The 13,062-nt window shown below is 36.4% G+C and overlaps 1 non-coding gene across 1 annotated transcript; it reads left to right on the top strand.

The window, feature by feature from the left end:
• Positions 1–6,048: 6,048 nt before the first annotated feature.
• Positions 6,049–6,170, top strand: LOC122745136. Its single transcript, XR_006355421.1, has one exon. It is a non-coding gene; the product is annotated as a U6atac minor spliceosomal RNA (small nuclear RNA).
• The last annotated feature ends 6,892 nt before the right edge of the window (positions 6,171–13,062 follow it).

Consider the following 13,062-nt stretch of genomic DNA (forward strand, 5'->3'; position numbering starts at 1 on the left):
GAGAGCTTATGTATATCCTAGATAAAATTGCTTAACATCTCAGGGAGGGAAGGGAGGTTAGAGAATTTGAAATTCAAAATTTATTTTGAAGAATGAATGTTTAAAATTCTCTTTATATGTAATTGGAAAAAATGTTATTTTTTTAAAATCCTTTGTAAATGTTAAAGCCTTATACAATATAAATTGTACAATGTTTATTCCTTCGTTACTTACTACCAGTTGTGAATTTGAGTCCTATTAGGATACAATTTTCTTCTCTGAAAATTAAAGGGGTTGGGCAGATAAGTTCTGTTGTTAGTTTTTTATCCCCCAAATTCTCAATCAATGATTTGCAAAGAATCAGCACAACCCAAAGACCAAATGGCAGATAAAGTTGTATCAACCAAATTGTGACATGCAATTGAATGTGAAATCCATTGAGGTAGCTTATCAATTCATGTTTCTTGGACTGTTGTGGTAGATGGATGAACTGGATCCAAGTTTAAATAGAAGCAAGTTTAAATAGATCGCATTTAAAATGTTTTGCAGTACTTTCAATGATTTGAAGTATTTCCTTTAGTATAGTGTCTGGCATGTAGTAAGTACTTAATAAATGCTTCCTCCTTCCCTTCCTCCCTTCCTCCTTTCTTCCCTTCCTTGCTCCTTCCCTTCCTTCCTTCCCTGCCTCTAAACTCCTCTTTAATACTGATATTCTTCTGCTGATACCTTATGTCTCTGAATCAGAGAGTACCATGACTTTAGAAGTATCCCAATTGCATTTGTAAGGAACATTAAGATCACAGAATTCAGGGCTTGAAGGGACCTTAAAGATTGTGTGACCTGGACAGCTTTGACAGCCTGGTGAAACCCACAGACTCCTTTGCAGAATGATATTTTGAATACATAAGAAAAAATACATAATATTATCAAGGAAACCAGTTATCTTGAAAAATTTATAAAAATATATTTTTAAATAAAGTTCAGGAACCTCAGCTTAAGAACCTTTGTTCTAGTTAAATACCTAATTTTACTCATGAGGAAATTAAGGCTCAAAGAAGACAAATCACTTGCCCAAAGCCGCACAACCTAAGTCCCCTGATTTGAAATGTTGTATTCTTTCTACTTACATCACCACACTCACCTAAAGGGCAATGGCAAGAAACATGATGTAGATAAGCAAGCTGTAGCATATACCCTTTTATAACATTTGCAAAAGGTGGTGCAATGACATCATCAAGGGTATATAACTAGTCAATTTGATAAGCACCTAATATGTCTAAGGCACTGTAATAAGTTCTAGGGAATAAAGAGACAAAAACAGTCCTTGACTTCAAGAAGCTTACATTCTATTAGTGGAGACAACATGCAAATGACTATGTACACACAAGATATATAGATAGATACATGCATTTATCATTCACACTTATATGTATACAAATAATAAATTAAATATAAACAACTGTTGAAAGGGACCAACATTAAAGGGGAATATGGAAAGGTTCCTTCTAAAATCTGAGACAGAGGAAGCCAGGAGAGCATGGGTTAATTATGTAGTAAAATACCATAGTGATATTTACAAAATATATTTTTTAAAATATTTATTTTAAGGAAACAGGATATATTTTTACATAACAATCATGTTAAATGTATTTCCCCATTAGTCAAGTCAAAATACATTTCTTAAGAAACAAGAAGTAAGTCTTTAATTTGTTGAATGGGTCCCCTATGGAAAATTGATGAAAATGCAAGGTCAAAAATATAGATGAGATGTGGTGAATTGATTTTTAACTCATTGGATGCAAGCACTGTAGAACTGTTTCATCATTTTCTTTGTATGCTCTGTATTTCAAACACTACCTGGAATATAAGATGTTAATGAATGCTTGGTAAGTTAAATAGAATTGTAACAGTTAAGGAATTACCCAAGCCAATAAGACTGAAGATCCACTAAAGTATTTAGTGAATATAACAATTCCAAGGCAATAAAATAATACTCCTGGCAATATGAACATCCTCAAAATTAGCTTTCAAAGCATGCTTCCAACTTAGACTTTTTAAAAAATTTATCATTTAGCAGAGAGTTTCTTAATCTGTAATCTCTAGACTCCAAAGCTGTACATATTGATTTCTGGAAGTCCATGAACTTAAGGAACAATACATACATACATACAAACATACATACCCACATACATACATACAAACATATATGCATGCATACATCTTCCATTTCAATAACCTTTACTTTCCTTTGTAATCCTATGTATTTTATTTTATACATTTAAAAAGGTTGTTCTTCAAAGGATTCCATTGGCTTCACCAGACTACCAAATAGGTACATAACACAAAAAAGTGTAAGAATACGTTATTTAGTTGCTTGGGATAAAGGAGAGGAGGAGGGAGGAAGTCTTTAAACATACATTAGCATGGGCTTTCAAAGAACCTATACAGTTTTCATTGATATAATATAACTAGTCCAATTCATTTTATGGATGATGCTTCTCTAAGCCAAAGCTTCTTGAACTGTGGGGTCACAACACTACATGGGGTCATAGAACTGAATGTGGGGGTCATGAACAATTTGACAGTAAATGTTTGATCTGAATGCCTATTTTATATGTCTATGTAACCAGGGTTGTGTAAAAATTTCTCAGGCAAAAAGGGGTCATGAGGGGAAAAAGTTTAAGAAGCCCTGATCTAAACAAAGTCCTTCCTCCCCCACTGATTTCTATGTTAAATAAATAAATACTTTATTAAGACCCTAATATCTTCAAGGCCTATCATGTAGTAGGCACTTAATATTTATCAATTGATTGCTAGTTTAATTCAAGACACTATGCTTTTTTCTATATCTCAAAGCTAATTGGCTTATTGGTGATTTATGTGTTGTCTTTCCCCCACTCTAATGTAAGCTCCTTGAGTGCAGGACTTGTTTTTGTTATTTGGTTATTTGTTGTGTTTGTTTTATTTTTCAATTTTAATTTGTATCCTCTCTGTAGTGCTTAGTGTATACCTGAAACATAGTGAGATCTTAATAAGAAATTGTTGATTGACTATGAGACATATGGACTGCATCTGTCCAGGGACTAAGGGTTTGGCTTTCGACCAGCCCCATGTTCTTTTTTTCACATGGGAGGCAGGGCCTCAACTGAAGGTGGTGATATAGGTTTAGAACAACTATATTGCTCTCTGGGGAAGATAGGGCTCAGCAGAAGATAAACTGCCTGCTTCTCTAACAACTCAGCATTATTTTCCAATATGGCGATGGGAGAAGGAGTATTCAACCTCAGGGAAAGATTCAAAGTTGAAATATTGGATATATTCCTGGGCACAATTGGAGCCCATGAAAGGGAAATTTCACTGTCTCCTGGCTCTGACATGAGTCATTTTCTATATTCTGTTGTACATTTAAGTGTGTTTGTGTATATATTTGTGTATGCTTATGAAGATAATTGGGAGGGTTGTTTTTAGTATTTTATTTTTCCCATTTGCATGTAAAAACAATGTTAATATCTATTTTTAAACTTTGAGTTTCAAATTCTTTCCCCTACTTTGAAAAGGCAAGCAGTTTGATATAGATTATACATGTGTAGTCATGCAAAACATTCCCATATTCACCATGTTGTGAAAGAAAGTAGACAAAAACCCTTAAGAAAAACAGTTTTTAAAATATACTCCAATCTGTATTTAGATACCATCAGTTCTTTCTCTGGGGTTGGATAGTACTCTTCATCATAAGTCCATCAGAGCTGTCTTGGATCATTGTATTGTGAAGAATAGCTAAGTCATTCACAGCTAATCATCCCATGACATTGTTATTACTTTGTACACAGTATATTCCACTTTGCATCATCTCATATCTTTCTCAGTTTCAGAGCATCTTGCTCAGGAATTCTTATAGAACAATTATTTTCAATTATAAATCACATACCACAATTTGTTTATCCGTTCCCCAATTAATGGGCATCCCCTCAATTTTTAATTCCTTGCCACCAACAAAAAGCTGCTATAAATATTTTTGTATCTATAGATCCTTTTACTTTTTGTTTTTATCTTTTTTTGGATACAGACCTAGTAGTGGCATTGCTAGCTCAAAGAGTATGAAAGGTTGTATAGCACTTTAGCCATTGTACCAAACTGCTTTACAGAATTGTTGAATTAGTTTATAACTCTACCAACAGTGCATTAATATCTTATTTTTCCCACATCCCCTCTAATATTTGTCATTTTTCCCTTCCATCCCACTAGCCAATATAGTAGCTATGAAGTAATACCCCAGAATTGTTTTGATTTACATCTCTCCAATCAGTAGTGAGTTAGAACATTTTTAATATGGCTATAAATAGCTTTGATTGCTTCATCTGAAAATTGTTCATATCTTTTGATAATTTAGGAATTGAGGAATGGCTCTTATTTTTATAAATTTGAATCATTTCTCTTTAAGTTTGAGAAATGAAGCCTTTATCAGAGAAACTTGCTTCACATTTTTTCCAGTTACTATTGCCAACTATATTTCCTTTGATCCTATTCCCCATTCCCATGTGTTCTATTCTCTCTCTCCTTTCACCCTGTCCCTCCTCAAAAGTGCTTTGTTTCTAACTATTCCCTCTCCCAATCTGCTCTCCCTTTCCTCCCACCCCCTCTTATTATCCTTCCCCTCCTATTTTCCTGCAGGATTAGATAGATTTTTATACCCAATTGAATGTGCATATTATTCCCTCTTTGAGCCAGTTTTGATGAATGTAAGGTTCACTTACTCCCCTTCAGATCCCCCATCTTCCTCTCTACTGTAAAAGCTTTTTTATGCAAAAAATATTTTTCTTGCTTCTTTTATGGGAGATAATTTACCCCACTGCATTTCTCCCTTTCCCTTTCACCCAGTGCATTCCTCTCTCAACCCTTAATTTTATTTTATTTTATATTTATATTCATATTCAACTCCCATCCAAGTGCCCTAATAATGAAAAAGTTTTTTGAGTTATAAGTATCATCTTCCAATGTAGGAATTTAAACAGTTTAACCTTTTTAATTCCTTTATGATTTCCCTTTCCTTGTTTACCTTTTTATGGTTCTCTTGAGTCTTGTACTTAAAAGTAAAATTTTCTATTCTTCTCTGGTCTTTTCATCAAGAATGCCTGAAAGTCCTCTCTTTCATTGAAATCCCATTTCCCCCCTCAATTTTGCTGGGTAGTTGGTTCTTGGTTGTAACCCCAGTTTTTTTCCCTCCAAGATATCATATTCCAAGCCCTCAAATCCTATAATGTGGAAACTGCTAAATCTTGTGTTATACTGAATGTGACTCCACAGTACTTGAATCATTTCCTCCTGACTACTTGACATATTTTTTCCTCTAACCTCATAGCTCGGGAATTTGGCTATAATATTTCCTGTAAGTTTTCATTTGGGAATCTTTCAGGAAAGTAAATTGGGCAGATACATTAATATCTATATTATCCCTCCATTGATAAATATGAGGGCAGTTTTCCTTGAACATTTCTTGAAATTTGATGTCTAGGCTCCTTTTTTGGTCATGGCTTTCAGGTAGTCCAATAATTTTAAAATTATCTCTCTTGGATCTATTTTCCAGGTCAGCTGTTGGTTCACATTAGTTCACGTTGTCTTCTACTTTTTCATTGGTTTGGTTTTGTTTGGTTGTTTCTTGATTTCTCATAAAGTAATTAGCTTCCATTTGCTCTATTCTAATTAAGGAATTATATTTTTCACTCAGTTTTTTCTAACATCTTTTCCTTTGTGGCCAATTTCTAGTTTTAAGGAGTTTTTTTCTTCAGTGCTTTTTGTGCCTCTCTTACCATTTGGCCTAGTATGTTTTAAGATGTTATTTTCTTCAGTATTTTTTGTGTCTCCTTACCAGCTATTGACTCTTTTTTCTGATTTTTTCTTGTATCACTCTAACTTCTCTTCCTAATTTTTCCTCTGCCTCTCTTACTTTATTTTCCAATTCCTTCTTCTCAGAATGACCTAGTACAAAGTCTTCCTTTTAAGATGGTGGAGGAAAGGCAGTAAGCAATCAGATCTCCTGATTTGTTTCCAGGTTAAAGATCAAGCAGCCTAGTGTTGTATGAAAGGAGAGATTAGCACTCCCCTTGATAAGGATGGAAGAGGTCCTAGTGGCCTTTACAACACAAATATGGTTAAGACATTGCCACCTACTCTGTGGCATCTAACCATGTTTTGAGGGGGGGCAGCAAGGTGCTACAATTGATAAAGCACTGGTCCTGGATTCAGGAGGATGTGAGTTCAAATCCAGTCTTAGACACTTGAAAGTTACTAGCTACATGACCCTGAGCAAGTCACTTAACCCTCATTGCCCTGAAAAAAAGTCAAGCAGCCTGTGGTTACTTACAGACCAGAACACAGGCCATGTGAGCTGAGAACATGCCTCTCCTTAAATCTTACTACCTGGGACCCCCTGAAGCTTGAGATAATGCATCCTGGAGGCAGTGCTCCACTTAAAGAAGGAGTCAAGGGGGCAGCTAGGTGGTGCATTGGATAGAGCATCGGCCCTAGATTTAGGAGTGTCTGAGTTCAAATCCAGCCTCAGACACTTGACATTTACTGGATATGTGACCATGGGCAAGTCATTTAACCCTCATTGCCCTGGAAGAAGAAGAAGAAGAATGAGGAGGAGGAGGAGGAGGAGGAGGAGGAGGAGGAGGAGGAGAAAGAGAAGGAGAAGGAGAAGGAGAAGGAGAAGGAGAAGGAGAAGGAGAAGGAGAAGGAGAAGGAGAAGGAGAAGGAGAAGGAGAAGGAGAAGGAGAAGGAGAAGGAGAAGAAGAAGAAGATGAAGAAGAAGAAGAAAAGAAGAACAAGAAGAATAAGAACAAGAACAAGAACAAGAAGTCAAAAGTCAAGAAATAGGCTGGTAAGATGAGCAGGTAGAAAAAGGGGAAGACCATAAAGAGTTTCTTTGGTGACAAGAAAGATCAAGATAGATGGTTGCTAGCTGTGTGACCTTGGGCAAATCACTTAATCCCCATTGCCCCACAAAACAAACAAAACAAAACAAAAAAAAAAAGATAGACACTAAAATGAAGATAGCAACACCAGGCTTCTATATCAAAGCTTCCAAGAAAAATATGAATGGTCTCAAGTCATAGAAGTGCTCAAAATGGACTTTGACGATAAAGTAAAAGAGGTAGAGGAAAAAAAATAAGAGTGATGCAGGAAAGTCATAAAATGTCAAACAGCTTGAAAAGCCAAATGGAAAAACTCTCTGAAGAAAATAATTGCCTAAGAATAGGATTGACCCAAATGGAAACTAACTAATTTATGAGAACCGAGACACAATAAAGCAAATCCAAATGAACAACAACAACAAAAAAATAGAGGTCAATGTGAAATACTTCTTGCAAAAACAGCTGACCTGGAAAATAAGTCCAGGAAAGATAATTTTGAAATTAATGGACTACCTGAAAACCATTATAAAAAAAAAGAGCTTAGACATCATCTTCCAAGAGATTATCACATATAATTGACCTGATATTCTAGAAACAGAAGGTAAAATAGAAATTGAAAGAATCCAACAATCACCTCCTGAAAGAGATCCCAAAATGAAAACTTCCAGGAATATTATAGACAAATTCCAGAGCTCCCAGAGCTCAAGGAGTAAATATTGCAAGCAGCCAGAAAGAAACAATTCAAGTACTATGGAGCCATAGTCTGGATAGCACAAGATCTAGCCCCTTCTACATTAAAGGATTGGAAGGCATGGAATATGATATGCTGGAGGGCAAAGGAATTGGGATTACAACCAAGAATCACCTATCCAGGAAAACTAAGTATAATCTTTCAGAGGAAAAATGGAACTTCAATAAAAAAGAGGATTTTCAGGCAATCATGATGAGAAGACCTGAGCTGAATAGAAAATTTGATTTTCAAATAGAAGACCCAAGAGAAGCATAAAAAGGTAAACAGGAAAAAGAAATCATGAGAGATGTTAAAGGGTTAAACTGTTTACATTTCTACATGGGAATATAATATGTCTAACTCATAAAAACTTTCTCAAAATTAGGGCAGATGATAGGAGGAAATTTAGACAGAGGGCAAGGTAGTAATTGATTATGAAGGGATGATATCTGTAAAGCATTTTTTTGTTGATCTTTTTTTTTGGTGGGATGGTCAGGGTTGGGTGAGGGTCTTGTATTTGAGGCTGGATTTAGGTTCAGGTCCTCCTGAGTCCAGAGTGGGTGCTTTCTCCCCTGTGTCACCTAGCTGCCGCATGATGACATTTTAGGGTAGAATTGAGGGTTGAGAGGATTGAATTGTGAGAGGGAGAAAAGGAGAGGCAAAATGGGGTGAAATCCCACACGAAAGAAGCAGGAAAAGTGTTTATGGAGTGGGGACAGAGATGGAGGAGGAGCAGGGTAAAAACCTTAATTTCATCAGAGTGGGCTCAAGGAGGGAATAGTATGCACACTAAATTGAGTGAAGTAATCTGTGTAATCCTGCAGGAAAGTAGAAGGGGAAGGGGACAGGGAGGGAGAGGTAAAAGAAGGGAGGGAAGAGTGGGGGAGAGGGAAGTCAGAAGCAAAATGCTTTTGAGAGTGCATATGGTAACACAAGATAGAAAATATAGTAAATATCATGGGGGAAGGAATAGGATGGAGGGAAACAATAATAGTAACTGAAAAAAATTAAGAAATGTAAAATGATGATGATGATTGTTTGATGGATTGATGATGATTGGAGGAAAGTGAGAATTAATTGGTGAGGATTGATAGAGGAGGAGGACTGATTGATGATGATAAAGATTGAATGATGATGAGGATCAATTGATGTTGATGATGATTGATTGAGGATGATGATAAAACATATGGTATTTACTTTGCTGGACTATTGTGAAGAAAATTCTTTTTCAGGTATAAGGTACTATATAAGTGTTATCTATTACTGTTGTTGCAATACTCAGCCTCATGGGTTTATTGTAAGGAAATCTCTGTTTAAAGTACTATATAAATGTAGTTTTACTATAAAAATTTGAGGGAGCAGCTAGGTGGCGCAGTGAATAGAGCACCAGCCCTGGATTCAGGAGACTTGAGTTCAAATCTGGCCTCAAACACTTAACACTTACTAGCTGTGTGACCCTGGGCAAGTCACTAACCCAAATTGCCTCACACACACATGCAAAAATGATGAGCAGGATGCTATCAGAAAGACATGGAGGGACCTGCATGAGCTGATGCAAAGTGAAATGTACTGTATACAAAATAATAGCAATATTGTGAGATGATCTGCTGTGAATAACTTTGTTATATTCAGAAATGAAATGATCCAAGACAACTCTGAAGGTCCTATTAAAAATGCAATCCATCTACAGAGAAAGAACTGATGATATCTGAATACAGATTGAAGCATAATTTTTTGTTAGTTCCTTTATCTGAAGTTTCATTTTTGACTGTTTTCTTTCACAACCTAGCTAATGTGGAAAGGTTTTGCATGATTGCTCATGTATAGCTTAAATTTAATGGCTTGAGTTCTTGGGTTGGGGAGATGGAAGGGAGGAAGAGAATTTGGAACATGAAGTTTTAAAAAATTGATGTCAAAATTTGTATTTTACATGTAATTTAGGAAAATAAAATACTAAATATTTTTAAAGTCCTTTTTGAGCCCTTCCATGGTCTGAGATCAATTCATATATTTTTTTTTTCTTGGAGGCTTTGGATGTAGGAGGTTTGCCTTTGTTATCTTCTTCTAAGGGTATATTTTGTTCTTCCTTGTCACCATAGTAATTTTCTATGGCCAGAATTTTTTCTGTTGTTTGCTCATTTTCCCAACCTATTTCATGACTTTTAACTCTTTGTTAAATTAGTGCTCTGCTTTCATGGTGGAGGGCTCACTCTTCCAAGCTTCAGGGGTTTTGCATAGCTGTTTTCAGAGATACTTCTAGAAACCTGTAAGTTTTCAGTGCTTCTGAGGTGATATGATTTTTTTTTTATTCACACAAAAACATTTTATTTTTATCATAATCACACATTTTTGAACCAAAAGTATATAAAAAGACCAAAAAATTCTGGGAAATTGGCAATGGGTTAATATCAACTGTAAAAAAAAACAACCAATTATTTAATTTTAACTAGATGCATTATTTCAAATTCAGCCTGTGATGGATAATTAACACTGAGGAAAACAATCTGAGCTATATGACTTATTAGCACTCAATTCCTGCTACCATAACAGAATGAAGTTTGGTTCATAGGAATAAATTTCAGGTACCCTAAGTAGAACTTAAGATGTTGACCACAGAAATAGCATTTCTCATTAATGACTAATGCTGCTACCAGGAAGAGAGTACATAAGTACATACTTTTGGAAGTGAAAATCTTTAGTTCTATCAGTTCTTGGGAAGACTATTATAATATTGGTTATCATTTTTTTAATTGGCAATAAGCAGTCCTGAGATACAAGTGGTGTAGTTTTTAAGAATCTGTAGCTTAGCCCTACAGAGTTTTGGGGATAGTTCTGACATACTAATAGGCCAAACAATGATGCTCTTTATTTTCTTTTCTTTTAGCTTCCCCACAAATTATTGGGGAAATTATTGAGTAAAAAAGTTATTACCTTAAATGTGGGTCACAGATTTCCTCTGTGTGTAGCCCCTTCAGGACTCTGAGAATGTAGAGTATGTCCAATTTTAAAAATTCTTCTGTAGCCCCATCAGTGCTAAAGGTTTAATAGATTCAATAAATACGAGGTGATATGATTTAAGGAGAGGTATGTTTACTACTCTTCTGGTATATGCTCAAGTCTGTGAGTGAGCACAAGAACTCTTTTCCATCTTAGAACTGTGAGGTGGGTTCCTGATCCACTGTATCTGCTGCAAGCTCTGTTATGCTACTGCTCCTCCTTGGCACTCCCCCCAGGACTGTGACCCCAATTGGAGTATGGGCAAAGACACAGCTGTAATTTCCTTACTGTCTGTTGTCTGAGAGCTCTCTAAGCAGCTGCTGCTACTACTGATTCAGTACCTCTCAAGGCCTGCTCCTGGTTTGCTAGAGCCTGGTTTGCATTGATGTGGCCTGTACTAGACTGTGCTCCCACTCTCACCTTGGTACAACAGACCTTTCCTGTCAATCTTATGAATTGTCTTGGCCTGTAAAATTATTTTAACCTGTCCTTTTGCAGGTTCTGTTGCTCAAGGAATTGTCCTATGGCATTATTTAACTGTATTTAGAGGGGTTTGGGGGAGAGCTCAGGCAAGTCACTGCCTTTCCTCTGCCATTTTGGCTCTGATCCTGGGATTCTAGTTTTGCGAGGTTCATTGTTCTTTATTTTATTACCTTACACTGCATATATCTTATATATACATAGCAGGTTATATTCTATTTCCTTTGGTAAAATGTGAGTTTCTTGAGGGAAAGAAACATATTTTTGCCTTCCTTTGGATCCCCAGCACTTAGCACACTGATTGACATGAAGTAAATGCTTAATAAATGTTTGTTGGCTGACTGGCCATGCCATGATAGGTTTCAGGGTTTTTTTTTTGTATTGTTGTTTTTTAAAACTCAATAGGCAGGGCAGCTAGGTGATGCAGTGGATAGAGCACCAGCCCTGGAGTCAGGAGTACCTGAGTTCAAATCTGGCCTCAGACACTTAACACTTACTAGCTGTGTGACCCTGTGCAAGTCACTTAACCCCAATTGCCTCACAAAAAAACAAAAAACAAAAAACAAAAACAAAACAAAACAAAAAAAACCTCAACAGGCATGGGGGGCAACTAGATGGAGCAGTGGATAAAATACTGGCCCTGGATTCAGGAGGACCTGAATTCAAATCCTGCCTTAAAGAATTGACACTTACTAGGTGTGTGACCCTGGGCAAGTCACTTAATCCCCACTGCCTTACAAAAAAACAAAACAAAACAAAAAAAACCCTCAATAGAAATGAACCTTCTATAGGATGTCTTTGTTGGTTGTCCTTAATTCTAGTGCTTTCCCTAGTCATTTTTTCCCAAATTTTTCCTGTATATAGCTTGTTTGCATATTATCTCTCCCATTAGATTGTGAGCTCATTGAAGACAGGAACTGTTTTTTGCCTTTCTTTGTGTTCCCAACCCTTAGTACAGTGCTTGGCACATAGTAGGTCCTTAAAAAGTTTTATCGACTGAGTCACAAAATTCAACTAAAATTACTTTAATAATTAAAGTTTTAATTGATTAAATATACTATCTATCTCCAAAGAAAGAACTGATATTGATGGAACAAGCTCTTCACCAGAAAGTTCACTATAGAGGGACATGGCAATTGATTGATAGAGAACCATCTACTTAGAATAATGCTTGGCACATAGTGAGCATTTAATCCATGCTTCTTGATTGGTGGATTGATTGATGCCAAGGCAGGGGTTGAGAGGTGGTGAATGTGGTGGGGGTCGGGGGCGGGGCACGAGAGGATTCATTGTTTATAATAGGACAATAGCATTGTTCCTAGAATAATAGATCCTGGAAATAGTGAAGAATTTTGGCATTTAATACCATATTACTTCTCTTTCACTCTACATATCCAATCAGTTGTCAAGTCCTCTCATAGATGCTCAGTTATATCCTCTGACATTGCCATCACCATGTTACAAGTTCTTAAGACCTCATGCATTGACGATTGCAATAAATTCTTTGTTATTCTCCCTCTCAACTCTCTTTCCACTCCAGTTCATCCTCCATGCACCTGTCAAACTGACCTTCCAAGTCTAACCATGGCATCTCCCTCCCACTACTCAAAAAAACTCCAGCAGTTCCCTATTACCTCCAGGATCAAATATAAGATCCCCTGTGTGTCCTTTAAAGCCCTTCATAATCTGTCCCCTTTCACCTGTCCAGTCTGCTTATACCTCACTCCCCTCCACTATGATTCTAGGACACTAGCCCCCTTCTTCTACAAAACACTTCATCTTCCAACATCATGAATATTCATTGACTATCTTCCACAATTGGACTTTTCTTCTACAGCTCCATTTCCTGGGCTCCTTCAAGTCCCAAAATAAAACTCATCTTTTCAAGAAGGCTTTTCTGGTCCTCTTAAATTCTAGTGCTTTTCCTTTGGGATTACCTCCAATTAACCCTTGTTTGTATCT

This window comes from Dromiciops gliroides, chromosome 2 (assembly GCF_019393635.1).
Source record: "Dromiciops gliroides isolate mDroGli1 chromosome 2, mDroGli1.pri, whole genome shotgun sequence".
NCBI lineage: Eukaryota > Metazoa > Chordata > Mammalia > Microbiotheria > Microbiotheriidae > Dromiciops > Dromiciops gliroides.